Source organism: Jaculus jaculus, chromosome 7 (assembly GCF_020740685.1).
Source record: "Jaculus jaculus isolate mJacJac1 chromosome 7, mJacJac1.mat.Y.cur, whole genome shotgun sequence".
Lineage (NCBI taxonomy): Eukaryota > Metazoa > Chordata > Mammalia > Rodentia > Dipodidae > Jaculus > Jaculus jaculus.
In genome coordinates, this window is record NC_059108.1 from 147206728 (window position 1) to 147224000 (window position 17273).

The 17273-nt window shown below is 43.5% G+C and overlaps 1 pseudogene; it reads left to right on the plus strand.

Annotated features, from left to right (window-relative positions):
• Positions 1-5772: 5772 nt before the first annotated feature.
• LOC101605151 lies at positions 5773-7535 on the plus strand (annotated as a pseudogene).
• The last annotated feature ends 9738 nt before the right edge of the window (positions 7536-17273 follow it).

Here is a 17273-nt window from a genome sequence, read left to right on the forward strand (position 1 = left end):
TTCAGGTTGTCTGGATGTGATAGTGTCTCCTCCTCTGTACTGGGCTCAGTCTGGGACCCAGGTGGCAGGTCCCTTGGGAGGCACTGTGCCATGGTCAACATGTGAGCTGTGGGAGGCACAAGGGCTCTCTGCTCTGGTGTTCTGCTAAGTCTCTAGGTCCCTGCACGAGGCCTCTGCAAAGCCAGGAGTTGGAGTTTGGGCCTGAGCAGCAGGAACACTCACAGGCTGTGGGCAGGACTGGATGGGAGAAGGGCAGTGTGTCCATGAGCCCCCCCCAGCAAGGCAGTGCAGGGGGCACCTGTCTACACACATGCACCCCGCCCCCCCCCAATGACAGGCCAGGCCAGCTTCCCTCAAGAGTGAGTAAGGGTTTATTTGCCACTCACTGAAACCACCAGTTAGGCATGAATGACACCTCCTAAAAAGCTTGGTTAAGTTCAGGAAGCAGCCAAAAGGCTACTGAGTCAGAGCACGCCTGGAGTCCAGGGAATGTCAGCTTGGATGTCGGCACATCCCATGCTGGCCAACAGGTCTCTGCTCAACACAGCTTCTGCAAACCAAAGCTAAGGGCCTCTCAGTAAGGGTCTCTGATCACAGCCAGAGAAGCAAGGTTATAAATTTTAGGAACATCAGACCCAGACTCTTACCCCTAATGAGTTCACATTGAACTCCCATTTCCTTAGCAAGTGGGATACAACAGGACATCCCTGGGGACACAGGTCCTACTGCCTGAACAGACCTTGGTGGTGGCAGCAATATCGGCTACACGAGGCACTGAAGCCCTCGGCTGCGTGGCTCCCATCAGGAGTGTGGTGGGCAGCAGGGTCAGGAGAGGTGGAGTGATACACTTCAAAGTCAGGCCTGAACTTGGCTCCAACCCTGGTGTCTACCACAGAAGGCCATTGAGGATTAAAGCAAAGGGCTACAAGCAGTGTGACCCTAAGCTGCCTGTTCAGATCTGAGCAAATTCATACCAGCCAATTTTTTTTTCTGATTTTTTTAAGTGATTTTATATTTTTTTTAATTTTTAAATTTTTATTAACATTTTCCATGATTATAAAAAATATCCCATGGTAATTCCCTCCCTCCCCACCCCCACACTTTCCCCTTTGAAATTCCATTCTCCATCATATTACCTCCCCATTACAATCATTGTACTTACATATATACAATATCAACCTATTAAGTATCTTCTTCCTTTCGCTTCTCTTTATGTCTCCTTTTTAACTTAATGGCCTCTGCTACCAAGTATTTTCCTTCTCACGCAGAAGCCAAATCATCTGTAGCTAGGATCCACATATGAGAGAGAACATGTGGCGCTTGCCAGCCAATTTTTATAAACAAAGCAGGGCTGGAGAGATGGCTTAGGGGTTAGGACTCATGTTGGAATCTCCAGGTCCCATGTAAGCCAGGCGCACAATGATGCAAGCACATCAGGTCACACATGCACACAAGGGAGTGAACGCATCTGGAGTTCAATTGCAGTGGCTGGAAGCCCTGGAGAGCCAATTCTCTCCCTCCCTCCCTGTTGTTTAAAAAAAAAGGCAGAGCTAGAGAAATGGCTTAACAGTTAAATGCTTGCCTGTGAAGCCTAAGGACCCCGGGTTGAGGCTCAATTCCCCAGGACCCACATTAGCCAGATGCACAAGGAAGTGCACATGTCTGGAGTTTGTTTACAGTAGCTAGAAGCCGTGGCACACCCATTCTCCCTCCCTCCCTCCCTCCCTCCCTCCCTCTCTTTCTCTCAAGTAAAAATAAACAATTTTTTTAAAAAGGCAGTCTGGGAGCTGGAGAGATGGCTTTGCAGTTAAGGCACTTGCCTGCAAAGCCAAAGGATCGTGATTCAACTCTAGGACCCACATAAGCCAGATGCACAAGGAGGCACATGTGTCTGGACTTAGTTTGCAGTGGCTAGAAGACCTGGTGTGCCCATTCTCTCTCCATCTGCCTCTTTCTCTCAAAATAAATAAATGTTAATGTGTGTGTGTGTGTGTATGTGTGTGTATATATATATATATATTTTTTAAGGCAGTCTGTTGAGCTTGCTTTAATAAATTTTTAAAAAGCAGCTATTACAAGAGGATGACTGATGGCATTCACATGTAATATTATAGGACACCATCACTGTCACATGAGTGGGTGCTGCAGAGAGACCACAGAATACAATGCAAAGGGTCCCCATCTACAGAGAGTTACCTCTTATCTAAACCTCGGAAGTTGCTAGTGACCTCAGTGGGGGCCAGGATGAGATAGGAACAGGACTGTTTCAGACCCAGCTGTGGCTGTGCAGAAGTGGGCACTGATGGTTCAAGCTGCACACGGGGGAGCCAGTGCCCTTGTCGGTGTGGAAACCAGACATCAGTGTCAAGTATTCCTGTGTTCCTCCAGTCCAACATGTCTGTCTCCACCTCCCAGTCACTGGAATTACACCAGCCTTCACATCCAACACTAACATGGCTGCTGGGAATCAGAATTCAGGTCCTCGAGCTTGTGCAGCAAGCACTTTTCTAACTTGTTGATTTTCAGCCAGAAAAGTATAATCAGTACTTTAAATCAGGGCTGGAGAGACGGCTCAGCAATTAAGTTGCTTGCCCTTAAAGCCAGATGCACAAGGTGGCACATGGAACTGGAGATGGTTTGCAGCAGCTGGAGGCCCTGGTGTGACCATTTTCTCCCTCCTTCTCCCCCTCAAATAAAGAAAGAAATTTTAGGGCTGGAGAGATGGCTTAGTGGTTAAAGTGCTTGCCTGTGAAACTTAAGGACCCAGGTTTGATTTCCCAGTACCCACGTGAACCAGATGCATGAGGTTGTGCATGTGTCTGGAGTTCATTTACAGTGGCTAGAGGCCCCGAAGTGCCCATTCTCTCTAAGTAAAAATGATTTTATTTATTTGAGAGAGAGGAAGAGACAGGGAGAGAAGGGATGCACCAGGGCCTCCAGCCACTGCAAACGAACTCCAGAAGCATACTCCCTTTTTGCATCTGGCTTACGTGGGTCCTGGAGAATCAAACCAGGATCCTTTGGCTTTGCAGGCAAACACCTAAACCACTAAACCATCTCTCCAGCCCAAAAATGAGTTTTTTTTAAAAAAAAAAAAAAGGAAATAAAATTCCTAGGATCAAATGGTAATGAAAGCATCAAATTTATTAAGAAATTGGTCCTAAGGGAACTTTTTAAAAAATAAATGTTTATTTGAGAGAGAGAGAGAGAGAGAATGGTCATACCAGGGCTTCCAGCCACAGCAAACGAACTCCAGACACTCCACCTTGTGCATCAGGGCTTACGTGGGTCCTGAGGAATCGAATCTGGGTCCTTTGGCTTTGCAGGCAAGTGTCTTAACCACTAAGTCATTTCTCCAGCCCCTAAGGGAACTTCCTATAGCTTTAAGTGCCTGTATTAAGAAATTAGGGGGCTGGAGGGATGGCTTAGCAGTTAAGGCATTTGCCTGCAAAACCAAAGGACCCAGGTTCAATTCCCCTGGGCCCACATTAGCCAGATGCACAAGGAGGTACATACGTCTGGAGTTCCTTTGAGTGGCTGGAGGCCCTGGCTTTCCCATTTTCCTTCCCCCACGCCCCGCTCTCTCTCCATCAAATAAATTAAGATATTTTTTTTAAAAGAAATTAGGGCTGTAGAGGTGGCTTAGTGGTTAAGGCTCTGGCATGCCCATTCATTCATTCTCTCTCTCTCTTTGACTCTCTTATCTCTCAAATAAGTAAATTAAATTAAAATAAAAAAGAAGTGAGTATCTCAGCATTTGGGAGGCAGAGATAAGAGGATTGTCATGAGTTCAAAGCCACGCTAAGACTAAGTAGTGAATTCCAGGTCACCCTGGGCTAGATTAAGACCTTACCTCGTTAACCCCACAATGCACGACCCATATACCTCAACAAGGAGGGGCCAATAGGGAGGGGATAGGTCATGGATGAGCCTAAAAATGGTACCAAACTGCCTGTACTTTCAGAATAGAAAACTAATTTAAAAAAATTTTTTTAAAGACCTTTCCTCGAAAAACCAAGAATAAATAAATAAATAAAAATAAAGGGAGCCAGGCATGGTAGCACATGTCTTGAATCCCAGCACTCAGGCAGAGGCAAGAGGATCGTCATGAGTTTGAGGCCACCCTGAGACTACAGATTAGTCTGGGCTAGAGTGAGACCCTGCCTCAAAACACCAAAATAAATAAGTAAATAAAGAGACTTTGGGTAGAGGCATCTTGTGGAGGTGGATAATATTGTGCTGGAAGCCATAGATTGTTATTAGAAGATTTTCAGTGCCAGCTGGGCATGGCGGCTCATGCCTTTAATTCCAGCATTTAGGAGGCAGAGATAGGAAGATCACTGTGAGTTTGAGGTCCCCCTGAGAACACAACCAAACAAAACAAGAAATTAAAGAAAAATTTCAGCACCAAGTCCAGAGAGTTGTTGCCCATAGAGACCCTTGATGTCCACAAAACATTACAGGTTACTCCTAAGTCTCTTAGTTGCCCACCAGGACTATATGATAAGACCCTATTGCTGAAGACTCCACATGCCTGGGCTGCAGGTCACTGAGTAATAAAGTTGGAGCTGAGCTGGAAGTCTCCTTCCTATTGAGTAGCTGTCAGGATGCTGGAAAGAGCTATGGAGCCTATTGGGGGAGAAAAGTCATCAGTGGACCTAACCAGCAGTGGACCCTGCACACTTTATGGCTGGACAGCTGGGTGAAATGCAGTAACCAGTTCAATGGTGGCATGCTTGTTATGGGGGAAACAACTGCTCTCTGATTGGACTTGAGGCCTGCTCAAGGGGAGGGAATTACTGCCTTGTACTGAAAATCTAATCTAAAGCCTATGGCTGGGGAAGTCATAAACCCTAAGAGAAAAACTACTACAGTAGTCTGGCTAAATGGACTTATTATTCCTCCCCAAACTGCCTTCTTAAATACTTATGTTTGGCTGGAGAGATGGTTTAGTGGTTAAGGCGCTTGCCTGCAAAGTCTAACGACCAGGGTTCAATTCCCCAGTACCCACATGAAGCCAGATGTACAAAGCCAGGTGCACATGTATCTGGAGTTCATTTGCAGTGGCTAGGGGCCCTATATTCCACACACACACCCCGCTTGCAAATAAATAAAAATTTAAAAACTTATGTTTGTGCCCATATATTAATTTCACTGTCACTTTTTTTGGAGAAGTTTCTTTTCGGATGGTGGTGACCACTAGGGTGACGTAAAACTCACCAAAGTCCTAAGAAATGACAGTGGCATTCTCAGCACTGAGACATCTCTATCACACCTCCACGGCTCAAGTTACATTGCGGAGGAGGTGGTAGAAAGAATGTAGCAGCCAAGGGAAGGGGAGGAGTTCCTGCAGTGCTGTCTTCAAGTTGTCTTCAATACTGTCACAAGCCACAAAGTGCCTGTGGCACTTATGGGCTCGCAGTGGCTGGCGATACTAACACAATGCATAATAGGAGGGGAAATGATGACATCAACATGGAAGAGAGACTAGTTGGAAAGAAGAAGGGTTACAGTGCATGGGAATTTGGGAGGATGGTGGGAGGGGATTATAATCATGGTATATTGTTTATATTTATGGAAGTTGTCAATTAAAAAGTTTAAAAATAGCTGGGCATGGTGGCGCACGCCTTTAATCCCAGCACTCAGGAGGCAGAGGTTGGAGGACTGTTGTGAGTTCAAGGCCACCCTGAAACTACATAGTGAATTCCAGGTCAGCCTGGGCTAGAGTGAGACCCTACCTCGAAAAACCAAAACAAAAAAAAAAGTTTAAAAATGGGTTACAGGCTGGAGCGAGGGGCTCAGCAGTTAAGTGAGCAGCCTGCAACCAGAGTCCGAGCCACATTCAGACTTCTCCACAAACACAAGGGAGAGAAAGCACATTCGGTTGGAATATTGATGCTGCCTGTGTGATTGGAGAACTTCAAGTAGATTTCCTGGATCGTGTTCCTCTTATAGTTCATAACTTTGCTAGGAAAATGTTCCTGAAGCTTGCGTTCTGTGACACCTGTCAGAAGGTCCTGCTCAAATGGATTTCAGTGTTAGACATGTGGCTGCAAGTTCCACGAGCACTATAGCACCAAAGTCCCTACTATGTGTGTGGATTGGAGTGATGTCAGACTACTCTTGTCTCCCAGTTCCACTACTGGTGGTAGTGGGGTGCCCGCACCACCTTCTTAGACAATGCCTCAGCTGCCAATCTGTTGCCCAGATGCCCGCTAGTTCCCGGCTCAGGTTCTCCACACCTCGTGCATTCACTTTCAACACCACCAGCCCTGCCTCTGAAGGCTCCCTGTCCCAGAGGCAGAGGTCGACGTCCACACCTAATGTCCACATGGTGGACACCACCCTGCCTGTGGACAGCAAGATGATTGAGGATGCAATTAAAAGTCACAGTGAATCAACTCACCTTCAGCCCTGTCCAGCAGTCCCAATAACCTGAGCCCAACAGGCTGGTCACAACCCCAAACCATTGTGCTCACACAAAGAGAGTGGGTTCCAGAATCTGGGACTCGGGAGAACAGTCAGGCCTCATAGACGGAGATTCAAGCTCTCACGGGAAATAGAAGCCAAAGGAGCGGTGTTCTCTGCTCGGATCGGTCAAGCTCTTTTGGCTTTGTTTATACAGGCAAGTGGCATACAGATGTTGCAGGTTGACCCAACAACCCCAGAGCAGTTCCGGGCCTTCAGGAATGAGGTTGCTGTCCTACACAAAACACTGCACGCAAACATCCTGCTGCTAATGGGTACATGATGGACAGTCTGTTGATTATGACCCAGAGATGGGAGGGCAGCAGTCTCTACAAACACTTGCACCAAATTCCAGGTGTTCCAGTTAATTGGTATTACGGACGGTCAGGGATGGACTATTTGCACGCAAAAAGCATCACCCACAGGGACATGAACATGACATGAACTCCAACAATATGTTTCTACATGAAGGCCTAAAGCAGTGAAAATAGGAGGGGTTTTTGTTTGTTTTCGAGGTAGGGTTTCACACTAGTCCAGGCTGACCTGGAATTCACTACGTAGTCTCAGAGTGGCCTCAAACTCACGGTGATCCTCCTACCTTTGCCTCCTGAGTGACCATCATGCCCAGAAAAACAAGATATGTTTGAGTTGGCAACCATAAAGTCCCGCTGGAGTGGTTCTCAGCAGATTGAGCAGCCCATCTCGGTACTGTGGATGGCCAGAGGTGGTCCGAATGCAGCCCATTCAGCTTTGGGTTGGACGTCTACTCCTATGGCGTAGTGCTGTGTGAGCTAATGCGGGGGCTTCCCTACCCCTGCACCAGTAACCGGGATCACATGGCTGCGGTGGGCTGCTGTATGCCTCCCCAGTGCTTAGCACACCGTACAAGAGCTGCCCTAACACAGTGAAGAGGCTGGTGGCTGACTGTGAAAGAAGAGAGCCCGCTCTTTCCTCAGATCCTGTCTTCCATCGAGCTGCCCCAACACTCCGCTGAGAATCAGCCGGAGCATCCTGAGCCATCCCTGTGTCAAGCAGCCACACTGGCGACACCGATGCTTGTACAATGATGTTCTCCAGGCTGCAGGTCTCCTAGCAGCTGAGGTGGCACCTCTGCTCAGGCCACCAGGGGAGGAAGGAGTCATCAGGTACCACTTTTCTGTTCCCTTGGGGGTTAGAATGAAGTTTTCAGAGAGGCTGCTGCTATGGACTGTCCAGACTCCTCAAGGGCCCTTAACTTCGCGTTGCTTTCTTTTTTACTCCTCCTGGTCCTGGAGAACGAAGCCATCCACTAATGCTAGCCTGGCCTGGCCTGCTGCAAAGCCTAGCCTACTCCATCCAAATGCATAAAAGCTGGGTCCCAGCTGGGCTTTGTTTCTTTTTTTTTCTTTTTCCTGAAGTAGGGTGTCACTCTAGCCCAAGCTGACCTGCAACTCACTCTGTAGTCCCAAGTGGTCTTGGACTCACAGTGATCCTCCTACCTCTGCCTCCCAAGTGCTGGGATTAAAGGTGTGCACCACCACACCCAACTTTAATTTTGGTTTTATTGTACCTGACAAGATGCAGTTATTTGGAGGAAGGAGCCTTGTGTGGTGGTGTATGCCTCCAATCCAGCACTCGTCAAGGCAGAAGCAGGAGGATTACTAGCCTGGACAATATTGCAAACCTGAACACACACAGATGGAGATCATGGTAACAGACTTGCTGTGTATCTAAGCGTCACCTTGAACTTCTGATCGTCCCATTTCCACCTGTAGAATCTACTGAGCACTGTGATGACAGGTCTGCACTGCCATGCCTGTGCTGAAGACCAAACCCAGGACTTTGTCCATATTAGGCAAGCCCACTAAGCTAGGACTCAGCTCCACACAGTTATCATTTACAAAAATGTGTCCTTGGAGGTCCGCGGCTCCAGTGGCAGCAGCACCAGGTCCGCGGGGCCACAGCTGCAAAGCTCGGCTTGGGCCGCAGGAAAAGCCAAGTGACGAGATTTTCCAGTAATACAGGAGCTCCTTGCAAACTCAAGAAACGTGAAGTGAGCACCACAGCAACCAATGGAGGAGCACATCATGAGGTACAGGATCACATGGACCAGCAGGACAACTAGAACCACCATCCACAGCTTCCCCGCCACCCCCACCAGCACAAGTGCCAGCAAGCACCAGTGACCCAGGAAAAGGAGACCACAGCACCCAACACCAGCAACCAGAGCAATGATCCAGTGACCTAGCCAGCCTAGTTGATCCCACAGTGCTCCAAAGAGGGACCCAAGCAGGAGCACAACATAACTGAGACCAAAACAATCCCAAAAGGTAACTGGGATTACACCAGGTCAGTACCCACCAAATAAGCCTGGTATATAGGTTTGAATCAGAAGTGCTAATTGCACATTCCATATCAGGATAAATCTGATGGATGGTCAGATTGGCCATTCTTAAATAAGCTGTATTTTGGGCTTGTTATTTGTTGCTTCTTGATTTACACTGGCTTTGTTTCCTCTTCTGTTGTTCATTAGGGAAGGGTCTTACTTGGTCACAAGCCACCTTGGCACCTTCAACAGACCAGAAATCGTAACCTCCTAGTTGACAGGATTAAGGGTGTGGGGCAACACAGATCCTAAGGGACTGTGACTTTGTTAGAGAACCTGGTTTTCATAATACCTACTCTTGGATAAATACTCTGTTTTTCATTGAATGAGTACATTGTTTAGTTAAATTTTAGAATCAGCCTGAATTTTGTTCTACTCCACCTACTTGAATGCTCTCATAGCAAGCAAACCCAACATGAACGGTCAATTTGTAGATAATCTGAGAGTTTTAAGAGCCACACCTAGCACCTTAAGCTCATACCCTGAAGATATATAACATCAGATTTATTGATACATCTAATAATACTGCAGCTAACTAGAAAATCCAAGCATTAAATTAATCCAAGATGGGCTGGAGAGATGGCTTAGTGGTTAAGCACTTGCCTGTGAAGCCTAAGGACCCCAGTTCAAGGCTCGGTTCCCCAGGTCCCACGTTAGCCAGATGCACAAGGGGCGCACACGTCTGGAGTTCGTTTGCAGAGGCTGGAAGCCCTGGCGCGCCCATTCTCTCTTTCTCCCTCTGTCTTTCTCTCTGTGTCTGTCGCTCTCAAATAAATAAATAAATAATTAAAAAAATTAATCCAATTGCAAAAATATGTACATTATAACACAATAAACACCAAATATCAAGACAATATGAATCCACCAAAAAGTATTAATGCATCAGAAATGACCTCCAGTGAGAATGAGTTAGAGGAAATTCCTGAGAAAGATTTCAAAAGAATGATTATAAATATACTCAAAGAAGTCAAAGAGGAAATAAAAGGAATGAAAGAGGAAATCAAAGGAATCAAAAAAGACACAGGAAACCAATTCAATGAAATAAAGAGATCAATACAAGACATAAAGAAATAGAAGTAATAAACAACAACCAGCCAGAATTACTAGCAATGAAGAACACAGTCAGTGAAATTAAAAAACTCTGTAGAAAATCTCACCAGTAGAATGGATGAAGGAGAAGATAGAATATCCAAAGTAGAAGACCAGGTGACAGATCTGATACAGTCCAACGAAGAGAAAGACAAGCTAATAGGAAAGTATGAATTGTAATTTCAAGATATTCGGGACACTATGAAAAGATCAAACATAAGAATTGAGGGTATAGCAAAAGGAGAAGAATTTCACTCCAAAGGCATGGAAGGCATTTTCAACAAACACAGAAAAAAAACTTCCCCCAAATTTGGGAAAGAGATGCCAATGCAGATACAGGAATCCTTTAGAATACCAACCAGACAAAACCTGGAAAGAACCTCTCCTCACCATATTATAATTAAACTACCAAACATGCAAACCAAAGAAAATATATTGAAAGCAGTTAGAGAGAAAAATCAAGTTAACTACAAAGGCAAGCCCATCAGGATCAAGCCAGAAGGGCTTGGAGTGCTGTATTCCAAGTCCTGAAAGATAACAACTGTCAACCAAGGTTACTTTATCCTGCAAAGCTATTCATTCAAATAGACGGAGAAATAAGGACATTCCACAACAAAAGCAGACTAAAGGAATATTTGAAGACAAAACCAGCTCTACAGAAAATACTTGAAAGAGTCCTCCGTGCTGAAGAGAAAGAAAAGCATACATATAAGGAACCTGGAAAAAAACAAACCATAGTCAAATACAAGAGAGCAAAGGCAAAACTGGAAGAACTACAAAAATGGCAAAAATAAATACACAGATTTCAATAATATCTCTTAATATCAGCGGCCTTAATGTCCCAACCAAAAGACATAGGTTTGCAGATTGGGTTAAACAGCAGGATCCTTCAACTTTTTGCCTCCAAGAAACTCAGCTTTCACCAGGCGTGGTGGCGTATGCCTTTAATCCCAGCACTCAGGAGGCAGAGGTAGAAGGATCACTGTGAGTTCAAGGCAACCCTGAGACTACATAGTGAATTCCAGGTCAGCCTGAGCCAGAGTGAGACCCTCAAAAAAAAAAAAAAAAAAAAAGAGAGAAAGAAAGAAAGGAACTCAGCTTTCTACAAAGTATAGACACTATCTTAGGTGAAAGGTTGGAAAAGTGTTTCAAGCAAATGGGCCTAGAAAACCAAGCAGGGGTTGCTATCCTAATATCTGACAAGATAGACTTCAGTCCAACATTAGTTAAGAAAGATAAGAAAGGTCACTTTATATTGATTAAACACAAACTCCAACAGGAGGACATTATAATCCTAAACATATATGCACCTAACTCCCAACTTCATCAAATGCTATTAGAACTAAGGTCACAGATAACACCAAACACAGTGGTAGTGGGTGACTTCAACACCCCACTCTCATCAATTGACTGGTCATCCCAGCAAAAAATAAACAGAGAGTCATCTGGATTAAATGAGGTCATAGAGGAAATGGACCTAACAGATATATACAGGACATTTCATCCAAATGCTGCAGAGTATACATTCTTTTCAGCAGCATATGGAACATTCTCTAAAATAGACCATATATTAGGACACAAAGAAAATCTTAACAAATATAGGAAAATTGAAATAATTCCTTGCATTCTATCTGACCACCATGGAATCAAACTACAAATCAACAGCAAGAAAAGCTACAGAGCATGCACAAAATCATGGAAACTAAACAATACACTACTAAATGATGAATGAGTCAATGAAGAAATAAAAAGATTCATAGAGTCAAATGATAATGAGAACACAACATACCAAAATCTTTGGGACACAATGAAAGCAGTCCTAAGAGGAAAATTTATAGCTTTAAGTGCCTATATTAAGAAATTAGAAAGGTCTCAAGTAAATGATCTAATGCTTTACCTTAAAGCCTTGGAAAAAGAACAAGGCAAACCGTGAATCAGTAGATGGAAGAAATAATAAAGATTAGGGCAGAAATTAGTGAAATAGAAACTAAAAGAACAATCCAAAGAACCAATGAAACAAAGAGTTGGTTCTTTGAAAGGATAAACAAGATTGATAAACCCTTAGCATATATGACCAAAAGATAGAGAGAAGACATGAATTAATAAAATTAGAGATGAAGAGCCGGGCGTGGTGGTGCACGCCTTTAATCCCAGCACTTGGGAGGCAGAGGTAGGCAGATCGCCATGAGTTCAAGGCCACCCTGAGACTCCATAGTGAATTCCAGGTCAGCCTGGGCCAGAGTGAGACCCTCCCTCAGGAGAAAAAAAATAAAAAAAAAGAAAGAAAGAAAAATTAGAGATGAAAAAGGCAACATCACAACAGATACCATAGAAATTCAAAAAATCATAGGGACATATTATCAAAACATATACTCCACTAAGTATGAAAATCTGAAAGAAATACATGATTTCCTTGATTTATACATCCAACCTAAGTTAAATCAAGGTGCACTTAAATAGACCTATAACAAGCATGGAGATCCAAGCAGTTATCAAAAATTTCCCAACTAAAAAAAGTCCAGGCCCAGATGGATTCACTGGTGAATTTTACCAGACCTTGAGGGAAGAACTAACACCATTGCTTCTTAAGCTTTTCCATAAAATAGAAAAAGAAGGAATCTTACCAAACTCCTTCTATGAATCCAGCATCACCCTGATACCAAAACCAGGCAAAGATAGAACAAAAAAAGAAAATTACAGACCAATCTCCCTCATGAACATAGATGCAAAAATTCTCAACAAAATATTGGCAAACAGAATACAAGAATATATCAGAAAGATCATTCACTCTGACCAAGTAGGTTTTATTCCAGAGATGCAAGGATGGTTCAACATATGCAAATCAATAAATGTAATACATTATATAAATGGACTGAAGGACAAAAATCACATGATCATCTCATTAGATGCAGAAAAAGCATTTGAAAAAATCCAACATCTCTTCATGATAAAAGTCTTAGAGAGACTGGGAATAGAAGGAACATATCTCAACATAATAAAGGCTATTTATGACAAGCATACAGCTGACATATTACTAAATGGGGAAAAACTGGAAGCTTTTCCACTAAAATCAGGAATGACACAAGGGTTTCCACTATCCCCACTTTTATTTAAGGTACTGGAAGTCTTAACCATAGTAATAAGGCAAGACACACACATAAAAGGGATACAAATTGGAAAGGAGGAGGTCAAGTTATCATTATTTGCAGACAACATGATTCTATACATCAAGGACCTTAAAGACTCTACGAGCAAACTGTTAGAGCTGATAAATACCTATAGCCATGTAGCAGGATACAAAATAAACACAGAAATCAGTAGCCTTCCTATATGCTAACAGCAAACACAGCGAGAATGAAATCAGAGAATCACTCCCATTCACAAGTGCATCAAATAATAATAATAATAATAATAATAATAATAATAATAATAATAAAGTACCTAGGAATAAACCTAACCAAGGAAGTGAAGGATCTCTACAATGCAAACTTTAAAACACTCAAGCAAGAAATTGCAGAAGACACTAGGAAATGGAAAAACATCCCTTGCTCTTGGATCGGAAGAATCAATATTGTGAAAATGGCAATCTTACCAAAAGCAATCTACACATCTAATGCAATCCCCATCAAAATTCCAATGGTATTCTTCACAGAAATAGCAAAAACAATCCAAAAATTCATTTGGAATCACAAAAAATCTCAAATATCTAAAACAATACTGAGCAACAAAAAAAAAGGGGGGGGGGCTGGTGGTATCACCATACCTGATTTTAATCTATACTACAGAGCCATAGTAACAAAAACAGCATGGTACTGACACAAAAGCAGACATGTAGATCAATGGAACAGAATAGAGGACCCAGATGTAAGTCCAGGTAGCTATAGCCGACTGATATTTGACAAAATGCCAAAAAAAAAAAAAAACCTCACTGGAGAAAAGACAGCCTCTTCAGCAAATGGTGCTGGGAAAACTGGATGTATATCTGTAGAAGGATGAAAATAGATTCTTCTTCTCTCTCTCAATGCACAAGAATTAAGTCCAAATGGATTAAAGACCTTAGCATCAGACATGAAACTCTGAAACTGCCAGAGGAAAAAGTAGGGTAAACCCTTCAACATATTGGTCTTGGCAAAGACTTTCTGAATATAACCCCAATTGCTCGTGCAATAAAACCACAGATTAACCTCTGGACCTCATGAAATTACAAAGATTTTGTACAGCAAAGAGACACCCTACAGAATGGGAAAAAATTGTTGCCATCTATACTCTGATAGAGGAGTAATATCTAGGATATACAAAGAACTCAAAAAAGTTAAGTAATAAATCAAACAACCCAATTAAAAAATGGGCTATGGAACTAAATAAAGAGCTCTCAAAAGAAGAAACACAGATGGTATATAGCATCTAAAAAAATGTTCTACATCCCTAGTCATCAGGGAAATGCAGATTAAAACTACATTGAGATTCCATCTCACTCCTGTCAGATTAGCTACCCTCATGAAAACAAATGATCATAAATGCTGGCGAGGATGAGGAAAAGGAGGAACCCTTCAACACTGTTGGTAGGAATGCAATCTGGTCCAGCCATTGTGGAAATCAGTGTGGAGGTTCCTAAAACAGCTAAAGATTGATCTACCATACGACCCAGTTATAGCACTCCTAGGCATATATCCTAATGGCTCATCTCATTTCCTTAGAAGTACGTGCTCAATCATTTTTATTGCTGCTCAATTTATAAGCTGGGAAATGGAACCAGCCTAGATTTCCCTCAACTGATGAATGGATAATGAAGCTATGGTATGGATGAACCTGGAAAGGATTATACTAAGTGAGGTAACCCAGGCCCAGAAAGCCAAGTGTCGCATCTTCTCTCTCATATGTGGATCCTAGCTACAGATGATTGGCCTTCTATGTGAGTAGAAAGAAAACTCAGTAGCAAAGGCCAGTAAGCTAGAAAAGAGATATAAAGGGAAGAGAAAGGAAGGGAGGGGATACTTAATAGAATGGTATTGTATATATGTAAGCAGAAGAATAGATTAGTGGGGGTGAAAAGGCCTAAAGTGAGGTCAGGGAAAGAGATTGAGTAAAGGTAAGATGGAGGGAGGGCTAAATCAAAATCTAAGAGGATATAAATAAATCATATGGAAACCTAGTTTTGGGACAATGGAACACTCAAGAGCTGTAGATTGTTACTAGAAAACTATCAGTGCCAGGGATGGGATACCTTCCAGTGAGTTGTTGGCCAGAGAGGTCCCTGATGCCCCCCCCCAAACATTATAAGCCATTGCTGAGGCCCTTGGTTTCCCACCAGGAATAGATGGTAAGACCCTATTGCTGAAGACTCCACATACTTGGGTTGCAAGGCCACTGAGGACATCCTGTTGGAACTGAGCTGATAACCTCCTCCATGTAGACCAGCTGACAAAAAGCCGGAAGAAGCCATTCTGCATGCAGTTCAAAGGGAGAGAGAGAAATCACCAGTGAAGATACTCAACAGTGGACACTGCAAGCCTTATATTTTGCCAGCTAGGCCACATGAGCCAACAAGGGCAATAGTGGCTTGTCTGTCATGGTAGAAACCAACTGCCCTCTAATTGGCCTGGAGGTCTGCTCCATGGGAGGGAATACATCCCTGATACTGAAAACCTAAAACAGGGGTAGTCATGAGCTCTAAGGGTGTAATGTCTGCTGCTATCTGGCTAAATGTATATACTATGCTCATCAAACTGCCCAGTAAGCACTTCTCTTAAGGTTCATACCCATATATTAATGCTACTCTCACTTTTGGTAGAGAATATTCTCTTTTCATATGGCAGTAACTTGGGATGTCTCAGAAGGCATCATGGTGCTGGGAAGAAGTGACAGCAGTGCTCAGCATTGCAATATCTCTATCACAACTTCCAAGGCTCAGGGTCCATTGCAGAAGAGGTGGTGGAAAGAATGTAAGAGCCAAAGGAAGGGTAGGACTCTTTACAACATACTCCTCCAGACACAAAATGGCTTTGATATCTATGACCTCACAGTGCCTGATGCTACCTATACAAGACCATCATAACAGGAAGAAAACATGATGACATCAAGATTAAAAAAAAAGTGACTGGGGCTGGAGAGATGGCTTAGCGGTTAAGCACTTGCCTGTGAAGCCTAAGGACCCCGGTTCGAGGCTCGGTTCCCCAGGTCCCACATTAGCCAGATGCACAAGGGGGCACACGCGTCTGGAGTTCGTTTGCAGAGGTTGGAAGCCCTGGCGCGCCCATTCTCTCTCTCTCCCTCTATCTGTCTTTCTCTCTGTGTCTGTCGCTCTCAAATTTAAAAAAAAAAATTAACAAAAAAAAATATTTTTAAAAAAGTGACTGACTGAGAGGGGGGAGGGGATATGATGGAGAGTGGAGTTTCAAAGGAGAAAGTGGGGGGGAGGGCATTACCATGGCATATTGTTTACAGTCAAGGAAGTTGTTAATAAAAATAAATAAATTTTTTTTTAAATTTTTTTTGTTTATTTATTTGAGAGCGACAGACACAGAGAGAAAGACAGACAGAGGGAGAGAGAATGGGCGCGCCAGGGCTTCCAGCCTCTGCAAACGAACTCCAGACGCGTGCGCCCCTTTGTGCATCTGGCTAACGTAGGACCTGGGGAACCGAGCCTCGAACCGGGGTCCGTAGGCTTCACAGGCAAGCGCTTAACCGCTAAGCCATCTCTCCAGCCCAAAATAAATTTTTAAAATATTCAAAAGAAATGTGTCCTTGGGGCTGGAGAGATAGCTTAGCAGTTAAGGTGTTTCTCTGTGAAGCATAAGGACCCATATTTGATTCCATATCCCACATAAGCCAGATGCACAAAGGTGAGGTAAGCACAAGGTTGCATTTACCCACTAGGTGGTGCAAGTCTGGGGTTCAATTTCAGTAGCTGAGGCCCTGACATGCCAATTCTTTCTCTCTCATTCTCTATAAAAAAAATTAAAATTAAAAAATTTTAAAATATATGCTTGGACTGAGCATAGTGGCACACGTCTTTAATCCCAGCATTCAGAAGGCAGAGGTAGGATTACCATGAGTCTGAGGCCACCCTGCAAGAGTACATAGTGAATTCCAGGTCAGCCTGGACTAGAGTGAAACCCTACCTCAAAAAACCAAAATATATATATGCTTGGAAGTTTGTTTGCTTCTCTTCTACTTTCTGGTTATCTTATCTTCCATCCTTTCCTCCCTCCTTTTCAAATATATGTATATTTTTATTTTATGTTTTGGTCTCGTGTAGCCTGAGTTTGCCTGAAACTGATTCAGCTGCCTCCACCTTCCAAGTGATGGGATTGTAGGTATGTAGCACTGAATCCAGTTTTACAGAGGGCTG